The 18,925-nt window shown below is 38.8% G+C and overlaps 1 pseudogene; it reads left to right on the top strand.

Moving 5' to 3' along the window:
- On the top strand, window positions 8,230-12,590 carry LOC110390277 (annotated as a pseudogene).

Below are 18,925 nucleotides of genomic sequence, written 5' to 3' on the forward strand. Positions count from 1 at the left end.
CTGTCATTGTAAATGCTGGCCAGCAAATTGGAGAATAAACTGTTTAACAGTCTTTTCTTAAGTGGAGCTTGAACAACACCATACCATAAACCCGAGTGTGCAATAAACTATGAGCAGAGATGGAGTCAGGCATATTCAGAGTATGAATTAGCTTGGAAGGGACTTCTGGACATCTGTGGTATAATCTTTGCTCAAAGTTGTGTCAGCTGAGATCTGTCTGCCCAGTTCTTTTAATATATTATCAGAATCTTCTTTGATGCACCTTTTATTTGTTGCACCTCACCACACCACTGTGTAAATCTAAGACGGCATACAAATGTCTGGTGATATATACTATTGCAAGAATGACTTGTAGGTATTTTTGGATGTAGTAGAGGACTCATGCCAATATGTGCACATTAATGTCATTTTTCTCTAATTATATTCCACTTTTCTGCGTATTCTATCTACTACATGTGGAATTATGCTCACTAGACTCAGTGCCAGAATACAACACATGCACATTAATTTTCCTTCTTTTATTGTGCCAAATGCATACCTGTGCTTTACTTACAGTCAAGAGCAGAGAGTTGCAGAATAGCACAGATATTTGACAGTTTAACAAATTTCCAGCTTGTTTCAAGCCAAGAAGTGAAGTGGCAATGTGTGAATCTGTGCCTGAAAGGCAGTATTTGCTTTCATTTTCTGGTTGGAAATTTAGCTGTCATTTACTCTAGGTAGAATCTCATTCCCTCTCATGTCAGACTGAAAAGTAATCTGATACACAAAGCACTCCAAAATAACCTCAATAATTGTGTTTATTGACTCAGTGCAGTGTCATCTTTTTATTTTGTTTTAACGTTAAGAGGTTAGTTTCAGGATTTGTGCTTTTTATTTTATTTTGATTTTTTTTTTCTTTTTTTTTGCCTTATAACAAGAGTAGGCAGTCTTGAAAAAGCTCTGAAAAATCTATTATATTCCAGGATTTAAACTCTTGAAAAGGCTGGATGAGTAGACAGTGACATGGATTGAAAATAGGAAGAACAGCTGTGTGCAGAAGATGGCAACTAGTCTCATGACATCTAGTTGTAGGCCAGAAACTAGCACTGTACCCCAGGCATCGATAATGAGTCCAACTCTGTTTCACATGTACATTAATGATGTGTATAGTAAGGCAGAATGTACCTTCAGCAAGCCTGCAGATGACAAAAAACAGAGGAATAGCTGATATTTCAGAGATTCCTGCTGTCACTCAGAGGGACCTTGGTAAGGTGGAGAAATGGATTGATGAGAACCTCGTGAAGTTCAACAAAGAGAAATGCTATGTCCTGAACCCGAGGAGGGACAACCCAAGGCACAGAACAGGCTGAAGACCAACCAGCTGGCAAGTGGCTCTACAGGAAAGAGCCTGGAGGTCCTGGTGGACATCAAGCCAAACAGAAGACAGCAATGTACTCTTACTTCAAAAAAAGGCTAATATTATATATTTTTATATTTTTATATTATAATATTTGCCTTGTTGGGCAAAGTATTGCCAGCAGGTGGAAAAAGCTGATCCTTTCCCTCTACTCAGCACTAGTAAGGCTGACTCCGGTCCAGCAGAGATATTGCTGAAGAGACTAACAATATTCTTGGCTGCAGAAGGTGAAGGGAGGTGATGGTGTGGCCATTCCTGGAGTGCTGGGTCCAGTTTTGGGCTCTCCAATACAAATACAAGACATGGACATACTGGAAAAAGTAAAATTGAGTGGCACAAAATGATGAAGGAATAGGAGCACCTCTCCTGTGGAGAAAGGCTGATAGAGCTGGGACTGTTAAGCCTGGAGGAAGCTCAAGTGGGATCTTAGCAATGCATATTAAAAACGTGAAGGGAGGATGCAAAGAGGACAGAGCCAGATTCTTTTCTGTGGTGTCCAGACACTGAACAAGAAGCAATGAACTTGAACTGGATCACAAGAGGTTCCTTCTGAACATCAAGAAACACTTTACTGTAAGAGAGACTGAGCAACAGAACATGTTTCCCAGGGAGGTTGAGGAGTCTCCTTCCTTGAAAGCATTCAAGAACAATCTGGGCAACATTCTCCAGGTTTTTCTGTTTGACAGGGGTGTTGGACAAGATACTTCTGAATACAATTTGTAGGCACAGCTAATGTAAAAAACTTTGTATCAGCTGAAAACTGCAGTTGGCTTGTCACTGGTAAAAAAATGAAATCATAAAAGCCATAGCCACAAACAATAGGAAAGTAACACATTACCAAGATTATATTGTGTATGTTACTGAAAGAAAGGAAGCACAGAAGACTACAATTTCTGGTGCATGCAAAACTTCCTCCTTTGTGCAATTTTCCGGGGATTTGGGGAAATTCTCCATGAAGTTTTAGACTCTTACAAAATTCTGCTCACAACTCAGAAATACAAAACTATATTAATTTACTTTCTCTCTGTTCCCCAGAATGTTCAGAGAAGAGAACTGAGCTGGAGAGATCACAAAAATCTTTGCTTCTGTTAAAATTCTTGACAAGGAGCTGGGTAGACATATTTTCTCTTTACTGTTTCTAAACAATATGCTGAGATTTTCTGAGTATTCTCTTTGCTTGGTTACTAGAAGTTTAGAAACAGTGATTTTGGTACAGGATAATCCTTTATGTGCTCATCTCATTTTGAAAAAAATCTTTATTTCTTATCAAACTACCAGTTTCTGAACCTGCTGCAGCACCAACATGCCATAACCTTGATTCTGACCTGTCTCATCTTCTACTGATGCACAGAAGTTGTTCAACAATATTAGCTGCACTTTCAGTCGCCATAGAGCTTACATCAGAAGCCCACATTATTCAGAATGGATAGAAGAGGTGTCACTCAGTGCTTGGAGTCATGATATTTTTTAGCTGCAGACAGCTGCAGAAGTCATCTCTCATTTTGGGTAAGTAGCGAGTGGGTGTTGCAGCTGCAGTGGTGCTTTTTCTAAGTAGAATAGTTATCAAACTATAGGCCACTGTTATTAAATGAGTTCAGAAATTCACCCTAATCTTTCTGAAATTAACATGAAAAGCAAAAGAAACTTAAGTCTGCTACATGCTTGTTTAAAATATTTTGTTGGGTCTGTTCCAGATTTTTCTCCTTAAACGTAACAAGTACTCCAGCAGAGAAAAATCATGTGTGATTGAAAAAAGTTGTCACTGAAGTGGTTCTGCTGTTATTGATTTTGGAATTAAGATATCTAAAGGAATAGAGCTCTTCAGAGAATATTTATTTCTTCCACTGTGATTCTTTAAGGAAAAAATATCCCTATATTCCCTGTAGGAAATCACCAGGCTTGTAGCGTTGAAATGCTGCAAAACAGCAGAGAATTGCAGCTTAGCTAAAATGGGATTTAATCAACATAGTTATCTTGCACTGGGCATGAGCAGAAGTGGGAGTTGAGCAATTTGCTAATCTGGCCAAAGCACCAGACTGAGATATGCAGTGTAACACCCCTACTCTTGTTATAAGGCTAACAGACACGAGGACATATGTGACCTCGTGTCTGTAGTACTGAGTGATGCCTGGGGTGGGGCGGAGGTCTCACAGCCCCATGCTGTTTCAGTGAAGATGTTGTTTCAGTAAAGCTAGAATATCAATCACACCTCTATACCAGACACTGGCCCTCCACCCACATTTAATTAACAATGCAACAAGCTTTGTTAAGATTCCCATCAGCACACATGACTCAGTCCCACTTCCTTAGGAGTTTAAAACTGTCTTTCTGCCAACACTTTGCTGAGAGGAGGCACTCCTTTGGCTTGATGGGTCTGACTCATTTTCCTTTCCCCTTGTTCTGGTTTCAGCTGAGTCAGAGTTGATTTTCTTCACATTGTCTGTTATGATGCTATGTTTTGGCTTTCGAAGAACAATTTTGACAACACACCAGTTGTTTTGTTGTTTCTGAGCAGTGCTACACAGAGCCAAAACTTAGTTTCTCTGCTTCTTGTACTGTCCTGCCAGTGATGGGGCCAGGGAGTGCTCATGAAGCTGTGATGGGACAGAACCAGGACTGATGACCTAAACTGGCCAAAGGGCCATCCCACACCGTATGTCATTGTGTGAGGGAGTTGTCTGGGGGGAGCCACTGCTTGGGGCATGGCTGGACATCAGTTGACAGGTGGTGAGGAATTGTGTTAAGCATCACTTGTTTTTTTAAATAAATGAATAATCATTACTATTATTTTTTCTCTTCCTTTTCTATCTTCATTTTCATTTAAACACTTGGATAGTTTTGTTGTTGTTGTTGGTGGTGGTGGTGCTTTGTTTGTTTGTTTGTTTTTTCGCTCCAATTCTCTCTCCCATTCCACTGGAAGCTGGGAGTGAGCAAACGGCTGTGTGGTGCTAGGTTTCCTGCCGGGTTACACCGCAACACCTCATTAGCAGGGCCGCCTCTCATGGTAAATTATTATGATACCCGGGTGAGTTGTTAATTAATTACTGGCGAGTCTTGAGATATTAGTGTTCACACAGCTAGTGAATTTTTCAGCGGCAATTCAGAATCTGTTATCTGTCGCCTCAAAAAGCCATCTATTTTCTACTGTACAAACTTGTTTCAGTGAAAGTCCTTTGAGAGGGCTCTGACAGGCAAACACTGAGTCTGATAAGTGGCCATACACCACCCTTTAGATGTAAACCACTGACCGGATCCGGGACTACGCTGAAACTATCCAAACTTAGACTCCTCTTTGAGAAGAAGTTTAGAAAGCAAGTGGGTCCTTTCTGAACCTCGTGATCCAAAAGGAGGGCTTCCCAAACTAGCTACATGTCAGACTCATACCTTTAATGTGATAATCTCCATCTTTTTATTTTTTGGGGGCAGGAGGGGGAATGCAGGATGGAGAAGAAATATAATAGTAGTGCAACCTGAAACTATTTCCTTATATTGCTGACAAAAATATAAATGAAAATTGAACAAAGAAAAACTTTTTCACACAAAAAATTGTTTCTACCTTTTAAAGAATATATGAGAGCTATCAATAGAGCAATTAAAAACTATCTAAATTAGAAGTCATGAAAATATTGTGCCATTAACTTCCCCTTGACAAGAAAGTTATTCCTAGGGATACTGCAAAAATATGCCTTATAAAGTTCAGATAAGTTAAACTGTTTTTTTTTTTAATTGAAACAACAATAAAAAGAAAAATAATAACAACAGAAGCTTAAAAGAGGAAGCTGATTCTACTTTCTGTAGGTGTCCTTGGAAAATCTTATCATACCTAAGAAATGATTATGGTAGATAGCCACAGCGTAGGCACTGAAATAATATTTCAAGCTTTACATCACACATATGGGAAAGAAAATCCCACGTCTAGAAGTGATATGTCAGGTTGACTTCAAACTTGCTGAAGTATGTCATGGCTCTGACTACTGGTAATGGGGCCAAACAAAATATTCTAAGCTGTTCCCCCCACCAAGCACCATGGGGAAACTGATATAGTAACAGGCAGGTTTAGGAGGCCAAGGCAGCATAGTACTGCTTACTAGTCTCCTGTGTGACAAGTTATCACCAGATCAGGTCCATTGTGAGAGAGGGTCAAAATTCAGGCTGACATTACTCATGGCACAGTATAATTTATAGTACAGTATGCAGCAAGACAGGGAAATTCCCAATAAGGAGAGCTGGTTGCAAAGCTCAGGATTCTATGAAGTGCAGATGACCCAGAAATGCCAAGAACTTGTCAATCTTTACAACCCTGTAAAACATATAGATTTCATGGGAGGATAGGGGGAACTAATTTCACTTCACATGATAGATACTACTTGTTCATGTGCTCATTAAAAAGAGTATATAGGAAAATGTGGAATTGGATTTGAATATCATCTTCATTCAAATTGGCTGTTAGAATTTGTTGTTTGGGAGAGTTTCTAAAAACATTTAGTGTTAAAATTTGATATGATAGTAAACTATGTCATTTGAGTATCTGATTCGTTAAAATAAAGTCTCAGGTTTGAGTGTAAGTCAGTTGCAGTGTAAGTCGGTGGTTTTATTTATTTATTTGACATTTTATGCTTAGACTGTGTAGAATAATTTGGAGTATCCTGATTGCTAAAGTGTGTTCCTTTGCCTTAAGTACTGATGAACATAGGTGGAGACTGAAGAGTAAGCAAACCAGAGTTAAGGGTGTAGAATTAAAAGAACAACAAACATTGCTATACCTAATTAATTTCCTAGCAGCTGCACTCTTCTGTCACTTCCTTCTTTAGGAATATAGGAGGAAACTGCAGGGAATTTAGAAACCTGCTGCATGAATAAAGCAGAAAGTAAATATGAATTCAAGATCAATAAAGGAAAAATATAAGTTTTAATTTTTATTACTCCCATTCAAAAGTAAATGACTGGAAATTCAGTACCCATCCAATTAAACAGTAATTTGTAAAATAGAACTTATCATGGAAGAAGTGCACAGGGTATGCAGTAGGGATACTCAGTAATTAAAAGGCTGATTCTAGCACTGAGTTTTTTTATGACTTTGGGTTAATTAATTGTCTATTTTTTTTTCTGTGTAAAAGCATTACAGTAACATCACAGGAGGGATGATAGGGCTAATTAATACTTGTACTGTGCCTTGAATAATAAGTTATGAAATATCTTATACTATTATCACTAAAATGAATGTATTTCCTTTTGTATGCTTAGCCAGTCTATTATCAAGCTCTTCCTCACTATGATGAAAATTTATGCTGATGGAGAAAACTTCAATATCGTAACTTGATTTTGAAAACTAAGTTTTTATTATTTAAGAAAATTAAATCTGCGGGAAGATGCAGAATTAAACTATAATAAGAGGAAAAAATATTGAAAATAATTAGATGAGAATTAACATCGAAAAAGTCTTTTTAGCTGCACAGTGATTTGCTTGTGATATCTTTCTGTGTAACTTAATGGGAAAAAAAGTTACTGTGCAGAGGACTTACACTACCTTGTGAAAACTTATTCCTAGTAAAAACACACACAAAACTGATTCATTTGGAGATGGTAAGAACAATGTTATTATGTGAATAGTTATTCTATTCCTTTTTTCTCCTTTTCATCTTAAGTAGTTATATGGCCAAATCTTTTGATTTTAAGAGACCTGAGGGTTCTATGACTAAATCTCTCACTGAGGAACATATGGAGATTTGCTGAATATTCTGTACCATAAAATACGTGCTGAAAAATAAATTTGGTTTTCAAGGGTAATAAATATCATGAAAGAAGGAATATATCTGTGAGCTACAGGTTTTGAACTTTCCCAGCGATCTGGGAGTATATGTTGCCTACAGTTATGTAGGATGGGATAAGATTAGAATCATAGAATCATAGAATTAGCTAGGTTGGAAAAGACCTACAAGATCATCCAGTCCAACCATCCACCTACCACCAACAACCCCACTAAACCATGTCTCTCAATGCTATATCTAAATGTTTCTTGAACACCTCCAGGGACGGTGACTCCACCACCTCCCTGGGCAGCCCATTCCAGTGCCTGACCACTCTTTCAGAAAAGTAGTATTTCCTAATGTCCAGCCTAAATCTCCCCTGGCGCAACCTGAGGCCATTCCCCCTTGTCCTGTCACTAGTTAAAAGAGAGAAGAGGCTGACCCCCAGCTCACTACAACCTCCCTTCAGGTAGTTATAGAGAGCGATGAGGTCTCCCCTGAGCCTTCTCTTTCCCAGACTGAACAATCCCAGCTCCCTCAGCCACTCCTCATAAGGCCTGTGCTCCAGACCCCTCACCAGCTTCATCACCCTTCTCTGGACACGCTCCAGGGCCTCAATGTTTTTCTTGCAGTGAGGGGCCCAAAGTACAACTGTACAACTTGTACAACTATAATTGAAATCACCTGCAGATGTTGCGTTAAAATTTATTTAATTCTCACTGTAGTATTATTTGAAAGTGAAAGGCTTGATTTCGCTAAAATACTTCCTGAAGAGAATTTTGCTGCAAGGAACCACAGAAATTTCAGTATGACAAGAGAGCCTTCCTCTGGAAGGGATGAGTATTGTGCATCCCCATAAAGTTCAACTCTCATATTTGTAGGCGTTTCTATGGAACTAGGCATTTAGCACAAAATATGAAGAGCCTAATCATTATGTTATTCCTTAAATACTGTTCTTTCACACGAAAGTACTCTGTTTTCCACAATCCTGCCACAGATAGTGTTAGAGAAGCAATCCAAGGAAACATGCAAATCTTCCTTTTGTCAGTCTGATGAAGAAAAAAGCCTGCTGAAACAGGCTTGGGAATGAGGGAAGTCAAGGAAGAGAAATGGAAGATCATGACTAAGGGAAAAGTCACTGAGAATTACAGAGTAAGGGTAACTTTGCTTTCATAATTTTATTATTCCTAATCAGCTGTATTATAAATCTGATTCAGAATGGGTATCAATTATATAAATCAGGCATGTCCAACCCACGCCCTGCGGCCTGCATGCAGTCATTGCTATCGAAACAGTCTGGTGCATCAGTATCACATAAACAAGGTGAAATATCTCACTAGTTTTATGTTTTTGTTCCTCTCTCTTTTTTTAAATGTTTTAATAAAAGTATTTAAAATTAAAATGTTTTGTTACTTATACAGTAATGACATTGTCTATTTTGTGAGGGTTGCTCCGAATGTAATGTCTCCTGTTTTATTACGTTGGCATCATCGATTGGCATCACATCAGAGGCAGATATTGGTGGTATGGAAGTAGAGGCTAAAGCTTCCTGACAGTATTCCATTAGATTTTGTTGCTGTGTGTGTTGGAAATATCCAAATAATTTATCTGGACGCTATCTCTGATAAAAGCAGATTTTATTCACAGTTGCAATGGCGGGTGTCTGGCAAGCAGGAGCGCCTGCAGAAAGCAGTGTTACATCTTTTATGCCCTATTACTCAATGCTTATCTTTTCCTCCCCTGGTTCCTCATTGGCTGAGTACTTCAGGTTCACAGTTTTCCCGATGCTCAACTAAACATACAGATACTGGTTGAACATAAATTGTTGCTAGCTAAGCATGTATATTGCTAATTAATTAACTTCTAATGCTTACTCAGCACTCGGCCATTATTTCTGGACACCTGTTCATCCTTGCATAGAGATAAGTGTGGAAGGAGGATAGAGGGGGGGCATCCTGATGCCTGCCTGTTGTATCCCAACCTACCCACAGACTGAGGCAGTTTGGCCTTGTGTGGAGGCCCTGGCTTCTTTGATGTTTGACAAGTCTCCTTTTCTTTTGTTGAGGGTCTCTTATCCAAACAGAACAGCCTTACAGCATGCTTTCCAGTCCATAATACTATTCCCATACTATTCACAACTATTACAGTTTTACAAGTGAGAATTAAGCACATAATCCAACAACTGTATTTCTAAAATATGTTACTGAAATACATGGTATTTCTACTTTTTCAAACTAGCTGTTTCTAAGGGCAAGTTACAAAATGTGTTATGCTCTACTTCTTTAGATCAATTCCCCTTTTTCGATATCTAATGCAGAAACAACATTCAATTCCTACATGTGGCAGATGGCAGCAGAGGGGCAGTCTGACAAAATGGTGTCTGACATGGAAGTACATATGAAGCAGTAAGTAGTATGGAACTGAATTTCTCTGTGTGGAAAAGATGCACCCATTGGTATTCATGGACACTTGGTGAATGTGTATGGAGACCAATCAGTGGATGTGAGCACAGTGAGGTGGTAGCTGGTGTGTTTCAGCAGGACGACAGTGGGTCACCTCTGCTGGTGCAGATTTTTATGAGCGCAGCATGCAGGCTCTTGTTCATCACAGGTGAAAATGCAGAACTAATGGTGCTGACTGTGTTGAAAAAGAGTGTTTTGTAGCTGAGATTTGCTCTTCAAAACAGTGTTATTGTGCTCTTTGTATTAGTTGTAGTTTCCATGGAAATATGTAGGAGGTGTTATTTTTGGAGCAACCTACGTATATGTAGCCCAAGATAATTTCTGTTCATTCAGTGCAGCCCAGGCAAGCCAAAAGGTCAGACACCCATGATAGTTACATAGGTTACATACAAAGGTCGGACACCAAATGATAGTTAAGTCTCAATTAATGATTCAAAAGCAAAAGGATTAAAAGAATGGAGTAGTTCCTGTAGACAAGTAAGAATTTGCTTATGTTCACTAGAATTCTTTACATTACAATTGGTGACCTATGCTAAAGTGTATCCTGTGCTAGTGGAAATCCACAAATGGTTCTGTTAAATAAAAACCCATCCTTCCCACACCCGCTTTTAATTCAGAAGTTTCATCTAAAAGTAATTTACTTTACAAATGAGATATAGTATGTAAGGAATAAGGATATTAATAGGAGATCTTTCATATATTTGTATAATTTTAGTAGCTAGGTGCTGTATCTCTTAACAGAGCAACTCTTGCTTATAGACATCAAAGAGAGATTTAGAGGAATGCTATTAAAATGGCATAAAAAAAAAGCAGTAACTATCAGAACTACTTCTTTCTTAAAAGACTGAATTGCTGTAACTTTCTTACTTAGCAAGTCACTTGATTAATAGATTCATGGTGTTTTGCTTGAGGAATTAGGTCTATCAAATCTAATTTCATATTTGATCTGGTTTTACCAGTGATGTGTTCTTACTGATAGCACAAAAATAATATTTTACTTTGTTTCTGGATGAAATGAATGTTTTACTTTTTAACAACTATGTAGTAAGTGTCTGAACATGAAGACCATGGCTTTAGCAGCCTTTGACAGTGAAGTTTAACAGTGTTGTACAACTCGCTGATTAGCAAACAGAATGCTGTCAAGGCTTCTTAGCCAAGAAACTTCCTTGGTTTTATGTTGTGAAGGTATATTTCCAGTCTGTAGGGATTTGTGAGAGGGAAAACTGGCACTGAGAGTTGGTTAAATGCTTAGCATTGGAAAAATATTTTGCATGAAAACTAAGGAGCATTTGAAATATAATTTTTGTTATACTCCAGTGGTAGAACACTTAAATGCATGTTATGTTGTTAAGAAAGCATGGAAAAGATCTATCTGAGAATATGAGAAGATAATATTGACTACTTCTGTTTGTGCAATCTGTAAATAAGATTGTAACTGTTTGATTCTCTCCAGTAAGTTAAAAAATTGATGCTACAGTTGGGTACAAGCATATTGACTAATCTGCTGAATTCTATTTCTAATCTTCATGGAATATGCCTTTCAGACCCTTAACTGATCTTTTAAATTACCTTATAATTTTCTCTTTGAATTAAAGTAAATCTCAGACTTATGAGTAGCATCTAACCAAATAATTTACTTACAAATTAAGGCTAAAAAATAAGGTTAGTTTTTATCTACATAATGTTACTGATGATCCAGTATAGCTGCTTTTGTTGCAGTGTTTCTTTAGTGATGCTCACCACCAAAATGCAGAGCTAATGCTGGTGACTATGTTGAAAAATAGTGTTTTATAGCTGAGAATTTGCTCTACCAAACAGTGTTATGTGCTCTTTGTGTCCTACTTCCTTGCTGCTGGTGGCCCAGAGCCAGCTGCTAGTTCCCCTCCCTGGCATGTAGAATGACGGCAGCTCAGGCCCAGCACCTCTGAGACCATGTCCTCATGGGCTGCCTTCTCTGGGGAAGTGTGGTGGGCAGCCACCTTGGCCTGAAGCTGGTCCCACCTGCAGGTTGGCAGCACAGTTTTGCTGCCCTCCATGCTGATGTTCCGTGTCATTCTGTCTTCCAGTGGGCTGCTCTTGATGACTGAGAAGGGCATCCTGGCCAAGGTGAAGCCACTCCCGCTGCACTTGACAGTTGGGGAGATCTCCTGGCAGGTGTAGGCAGCTGAAGATCTGGACTGTGAGGTGCTGCAGGGTATCAACAGCCACACCACTGCTCGGTCTGCAGGCAGTGAGCCATGCCCCACAGCATAAGGGAGCTGGCAGCCAGGCAGCGGCAGATGGTCCTCCATCACCTACTAGTTAGTGACAAGTATCACTTCCTCTATTACTACGTGCCCAAGGTGGAAGCACATTCTGAAGGTGCCAGATGGGGCACTGGAGAACATCAACATCAAGCTGAAGATGAGCCACAAGAGCAACCTGGTGTTCGTGGGGGACATGAAGCCAGATGAGATCAGCTACCGCCTGAAGAACTACAAGTTCATCTCCATGAGGAACATGGAGAAGAGGCTGCTGCTGGTCTACAGAAACAAGTTTGGGGAGATCAAGGACTACCAGCAGAAGCATGGAGTGGAGATAGTTGATGGTATCAAAAGGATGGGGGGAAGACAGCGAGCGATGACATGACCTTCTTTGAGTTTCTCCACTGCCTGCTGGAAGAGGAGGTGGAGAAGATGAATGAGCACTGGATGCTCATCTACAACCTGTGCCAGCCTTGCGCTATGTGATATCACTTCATCAGCTCCTACAAGTGGCTGAATGAGAACACAAACCACATCGTGGAGCAAGTCCAGGTGTCATCCTTCATCTGCTTCCCAGAAAGACAGTTGTGGCACCAGCCTGTGACAGTAGAAATGCTTCATTAACACTTGTGCAACATCCAAGCACAGTCTCATAAAAGAGCTGCTACCAAAGTACAACCTGGATTTATCCCTCTTTGCCTATCCCCTTCCAAACATAACCAGTGAATTTTGCAGCCAATGAGGTGGGCTTTTTTTCAGGATTTGGTATAAATTCTGCAAGGTTTTTCTAAGACATCCATGAAACATTCCCACACGGCAGAGGAGGTTCAGGTTTGATATTAGGAAAATTTCCTCTTAATATCTGGTATAAATCTCCCCTCTTATAGTTTAAAACTGTTCCCCGTTGTCCTATCACTATCTGCCTGTGCAAAACTTCAGTCTCTCTCCTTTCTGTAAGGTCCCTTTAAGTACTGGAAGGCCACAATGACATCTCCTCAGAGCCTTCTTTTCTCCAAACTAAACAAGCCCAGCTCCCTCAGCCTGCCTTCATAGGAGAGGTGCTCCAGCCCTTTGAACATCTTCATGGCCTCCTTTAGAGCTGCTCCAGCAGCTTTGCTTCTTTTTTGTGCTTGGAGCCCCAGGCCTGGATCCAGCTGGGGCCTCACATGGGCAGAGATGAGGGGGACAACCCTCCCCCCCCCCCCGTCACTGCTGGCCACCCCTGTGTTGATGCAGCACAGGATACCACTGGCTTTTCAGGATGCAAGAGCACACTAATGGCTCATGTCCAGCTTTTCTTCCACCAGGACTCCCAGGTCCTTCTCCACAGGGCTAATCTCGGTGAGTTCTCTCATCCTGTAGACATGTCTGGGATGCCCCAACCAAAGTACAGTGCTTTGCACTTGTGCTTGTTGTACTTCATTGGGTTCATGTGGGCCCCCTTTTTGAGCCTGTCCTGTTCCCTTTGGATGGCATCTCTTCCTTCTTTTGTATCAGCTACTCTACTCAGCTTGATGTCATCTGCAGACATCTTAATACTGACAGATTTGCTCAACCTCCCTTTTACATCAAGCCATTAAATTTTTCTTAATGAATGATTCAGGAGAAAGAAGTGCAAACCATGTTGAAATACAAGAGGATACAATACCTTATACTGCTGAGCATTTCCAAACAGTAGAACAATACTCACTGTATATAAAAAATACAATTTATGTTTCTGCCATTCTTATCTTCAGTCCCAGACACTATAACTGCTGATAAACTGAGCTATATTTCTTGACTGTTAGGCTTTTTGGAGAATAAATTTGTAACAAAATGTTTTTAGTTCTACTTCCAAGCACTGTTTGTTTGTTTTTATTTTTTATTTTTATTGTCCTCAAAATATGTTTCTGTACATGCAAAAAGAATTCTCAAATATTGTTATCTACTTAAGTGTGTATGAAAGTAACTATTGCCAAGTACTTATAAATGAAGACTTCTGATCTCAGTGAAGACTAGGAACTACACCAAACTGTTCTTTTGGCATCAAAGTGCAAGATGATTTAGTACTTTCACCAATGTATGGAATAGAAGGTCAAATGCATTTGATAATGAAGAGAGACTATCTTGCAGCAACTGTACTTCAAATCACCCATGAACATATAGCAAAAAAGTCCACTTAAGTAGTTGTTTTAGAAGAGAAAAGTTTGAGTCATTGTTGTGCAATTCTTGTATAATATGTTTTGGGAGACCAGACTTGGCATTTTATTACTCCAGTTTTTTCCCCATTATAGTTCTATTGATGTTAATAGAATTAAACTAGTGCCCACCTGGAATAATGAAAAACAAAATCAGTTGTTCTATTTCAATATTTCCTCTTCAGCTTTATATTTATATAAATTTCTTCTAAGTTAATGTCAAAAATCTGCTGGGAGCAGCACTAAAGCCTTGACTCTAAACTGTCAGTTTCAGCATAAAGCTAGTCTGCAGAGAGGAAGTAATGCTTAAGGACTATTAGATAGTCTTTTCCTCCTCTGCTGTAATGTTTTCTTTCTTTTCTTTTTTTGTTACATTATCAAACATTTGAATTTCAGTCACAGATATAAAAAGAGTGATTCTAAAAATAAGCTTTTTAAAGAAGACACTTGGGTGTAATATCTAGCATTATAGGTAGGCATTCAATTTCTTGAAAACACTTTGTACTCTGCCTCCAATAAGTTCTTTATACTTTCCCATAGCTATTTGTTGTCCGGTTTTTGTCAACAATTTACTCTTTTCTGGGTGTTGTAATCTAAATTCTATGAAAAGTTTGGATCTGTTCAGAGGAAATTGCCATATGTGATGACCAATTCTCAAGTAGATTGTGTTAGCATAGGAGGTGGGGAAACTTGGCTATAACGGTGAAGAAAAGGCAGTTGGAATTCTCTGGCATGAGAGCAAAAAAAGCAAGAAAATAAAAGGAATTATTTTGAAACTTTATAGAGAAGCAACTCATGTTTTCTATGTATTTAGAAACCATACCCTGCAGAACTGGAACTGAAATCACTGGGCTGTTGGTATTGCAGATTTTTAAGGATATAAGCATGTATTGAGAGTAATCTTTCACACTGGAAATTATTTAACTTAGAGATTTAAAAACACAGTTTTAATGTTCTAGGCAAAACACATGATGCATTCACTGTTTTGGTCTGTGAAAAGGCAGCTGAGAGAATAAGTAATGTCCTAACTATTTAGTGGATAATATGCAACAATTGTTTGAAAGAATGTTGAACTCAAAAGTTCAGATCCTCCTCCAGACCCCATCTGCTGCCACACTGGGGGCTCCTCCATGGCTACGTGCAGAGATGTGCTCTGCATGGTGCCCATGGGCCACAGAGGGATGGCCTGCTCTGCCATGGGCTGCTTCTCTCACATGGCTCACCTCTGTCTCCCAGCTGCTGTTGTGCAGCAGTTTTTCCCTTTCCCTCTCATGGAAATGTATCTCTCATTGGCTCAGATCTGACCAGAAGTGGGTCCCTTTTCCAGCTGGACAGAACCAGTTCCTATCTAACATAGGGAAGCTGTGGGGCTGTGCTCACAAGGGGCCACCCCTGCAGCCCTCTTACTACCAAAATGTCACATAAGCCCAATACAACTACACCTTGCCACAGGGTGAATTTCATATAAATCAAGGGTGACCTGAAGAAGTGCTCACAGCTGCTACTAAGTGTAGGACATAAACAGCTTAACCCACTTCAGAAGGGATGACAAGAAATGGTAGTTAGTATGGAGGAGAAATATTAATGGCAGTATTTTTTGTCAAGTCAGTTGTACATAAGTGCCACTTGCTGTCATACTTAGGGGAAGAGATAAAAACCTAGAACAAAACTAGAGAAAGCAAGAAGGGCTCCTAATTTTTTTTAAGACTTTTACATCTTGTTATCCATCAGCTGGTGACACATCAGTCAGCTGGAGACGGGGTCGCTATGACAAAGTTCACGGAGTAGAGAAGTCTGCAACTTCTGATGAAGTCAGTGAAAGCCATCCCTCTACTGTGAAATATGTGGATTTTGATGAACAGCAAATCAGTCTTTTAGCTGCAGATTGAACAGAAGGATGTCACTAACCAGTTCTGAAGTAGAGCTGCCCACACTGAACATGCATTCCAACAGTTTTTGAAAGAATCCTGACAAAACCATCCTGTAAGTAAGGGAAGAAGACAGAGGACTGACTGATGCAGGTGAAAGAGGTGAAAGCCAGAAGCCCTCTGGGAGAAGCCTTAGTGGTGGTAACATTTACAAACTTGGAATATAGATAAGACACTGTCAGACCTCTTCGTGAAATATAGATTAGCCACAGAATGCAAGGTTCTTGTAATCTATATATTTATTCATATATATATCTATATTAAAAAAAATCACAATTCTGGCAGTGTCTTTGCCTGTGCCTTTGAGATGAACACTCTGTTTTCAGAGCAACTGTGATAGATCCACATGCACATTAGTATATTTTCTGATTGCATGACAGGCAAGAGAAAAGCAGCAATGAATTAGAAAAATCGGAACTGAATAATGGAGTTCATTAAGTGAGAAATGGAGGAGAAATGAAGGTGACTATGGTGATAAAATTGAATAAAAAGCCAAATAATACCAAAAATAATGATAAACTTGAGTACAAAATGTAAGTCACAGTCTTAAATGATAAAGACTTAGCAATGAATTTAGAGTAAAGTAATTTATACAGTAGTGACTTTTGCTCTTCATTTTAATTTGAGGTCTTGGCTGCTTATTTACAGGTATGTTGTCCTATTTATCTGACATTTGATTCTGCTGCTTTTACTTGCACTGACTACTGACTACCCGAACTGGATTCGGGTAGAAATACTTGAAATTATATTATTTTTGCTGCAGACTTATTGTAGGGTAGGTGAACCTTGTTCCTTTCTCCATTCCTCTGTTTACAGCTTCTCTTTTCCGTGTTTGTTCTACCTATATTTCTTGGGTCTTACACAGTAGGATGGCCATTTGTTCTCCAAGGAGACACTGATGTTTCCAGCTTTGTTGTTCACAGAATAAATGAAAACAGCTTGGTGGAATTACTGGTCTGAGTAGGACGCCAACACTATTAGAAACAATAAGAGAAACTGTCACTAGGAAAAACTTTTGTTTTCCCTAGGATATAAACTTGAGAGTATTCAGTTGTAATTTTATTTCTAAATAAAGAAGCAGCAACAGGAATCATTCCTCAAAAGCTTTTGTTTTGGCATCAGACTAATGTCTGATCAATTAATTAAAAAACTAGTGACTAAGTTCTTCATTTTGCTCTCCTGCTTAAAACAAGTGTTTGGCTGGCATGTAATATGCTAGCAAGCTCCAACGAACTTGGACACCTGGGCTGCACAGATTGAACTATATAAGGTGAGGCTTCAACGAGACAGCAGCTCATAAGTACTCCTTTGCACCCATACAGCGTTTTCATCGTGACAGTTTCCCTGTTGTCTCCTCAGTTACAAATTAAAGCAGCATAAGTAATAGTGATTTAAAGCTTTATTCTTGGACCAGATCTGTGGTCATAATAACTACTGTATTAAAGTACATCCAGATACTCTTTCCAAATGGAGTATTTTTTCATTTTTGTTAAATGGAGTGAGGGAAAAAGTTTGAAAAATACTGCGTTTCATGCAGCATTACTTGGATATACAGCAAAGCCTTTTACTCCAGTTATGGTGAGATGATGCATCAATTTTCAGGTAGATTTTCTGCTCAGTTATATGTTGTGGAAAGAAACCACATGGACTGAACAGTAGAAACAGTCTCATGACTTTATTTTAGGGACAGAAATTTTACAAGGTGGTCATATTTCAGTCAAAATGAGTACTCAAGGCCAAAAGAGGCACTGAAAACGACTGGATAGAAAATATCTTGTTGACAGAACATCAGATTTGATGATAATCATATATGTAAACTGTGATGAGGTTGAAAAATGAAAGTTTTTTGTACTCTAGTAAGTCTACACAGGAACTTTGACTGTAGTTAGGTTTCACAGGAGGGACTTCAGATCTAACCACTGGCCTTATTTGATGAAGGAAGAAGCAGCAGCTTTGTGAGTCTCTCAAAAGAAAGAACTGGGAGTATTACTAGAACTAAGCTAAGCTACAATGTTCCAAACACTTCATTTGCTGTTAACAACAATGTTGATGTTGTTCTGTGATAATAAACCATTCTTATGCTGATTTCCCATTTTCTAACCTTATATAAGGGAGAAGAATACATCTTTCTGTAATTTATCTGCTCGGTATCATGTTCCTTATTTTCTGTAAAAGTTTAATTCTACTCCTTTCTCAGCGGGATTTTGCACAATGTAATAACATTTTACTGCTGCTACTCTGATCTTAGGGTCAGACATTTTATATTGCAAAATTCAAAGAAATTTCCAAGCACTGAACTGCCATTTTTAAGTCTGAAAATTGCCCAAATTAAGTTATCAGAGAGGAACTATGGAACTACGCTAACTGAAATTTGCTATTTTATTTTTCTTCAGATAAAGTCTCTGACAGTTATCATAAGTTATTGACAGCACTGATACCACTGAATTGTATTTAACTAGAACATAATTAGTTTTAGTTAAATTTTAAAGGTAAGAAGCTATCTATAGATAACAGCTTCTCACTTCAGAGCTATAAAAGAAGATCTTGTGTTTGAATTTAGCAGTCTAAATATTTATTTGTTGAAACACACTCATCTTTAAATACAACTGTATTATTTTATTTTTAGCCTGAATATACACCTTTTATCCTCCAGTGAAATAAGCAGACCAATAGCTAATATTATAAGCAACATAGGAGGAGGAAATTTGTGATCTTTTATTTATTTTCAATCAAAATTATATGCCAATATTGATAATAAGTATTTTACTGCTCTTAAAGAGGAGAAATGATTCTCAGTGTTCAGTGAACAAACATTAAAAATGGGCAAGGTAGGATTAAGTTGGAACTTGCTAATTGTTTATGCTTTTGTTTATTGCCTAAAAGCAGCTACAGTCAAGAGACTATCTGGTATCTTCTCTTCCCTTCCCTTCCCTTCCCTTCCCTTCCCTTCCCTTCCCTTCCCTTCCCTTCCC

Source organism: Numida meleagris, chromosome Z (genome assembly GCF_002078875.1).
Source record: "Numida meleagris isolate 19003 breed g44 Domestic line chromosome Z, NumMel1.0, whole genome shotgun sequence".
Taxonomy (NCBI): domain Eukaryota; kingdom Metazoa; phylum Chordata; class Aves; order Galliformes; family Numididae; genus Numida; species Numida meleagris.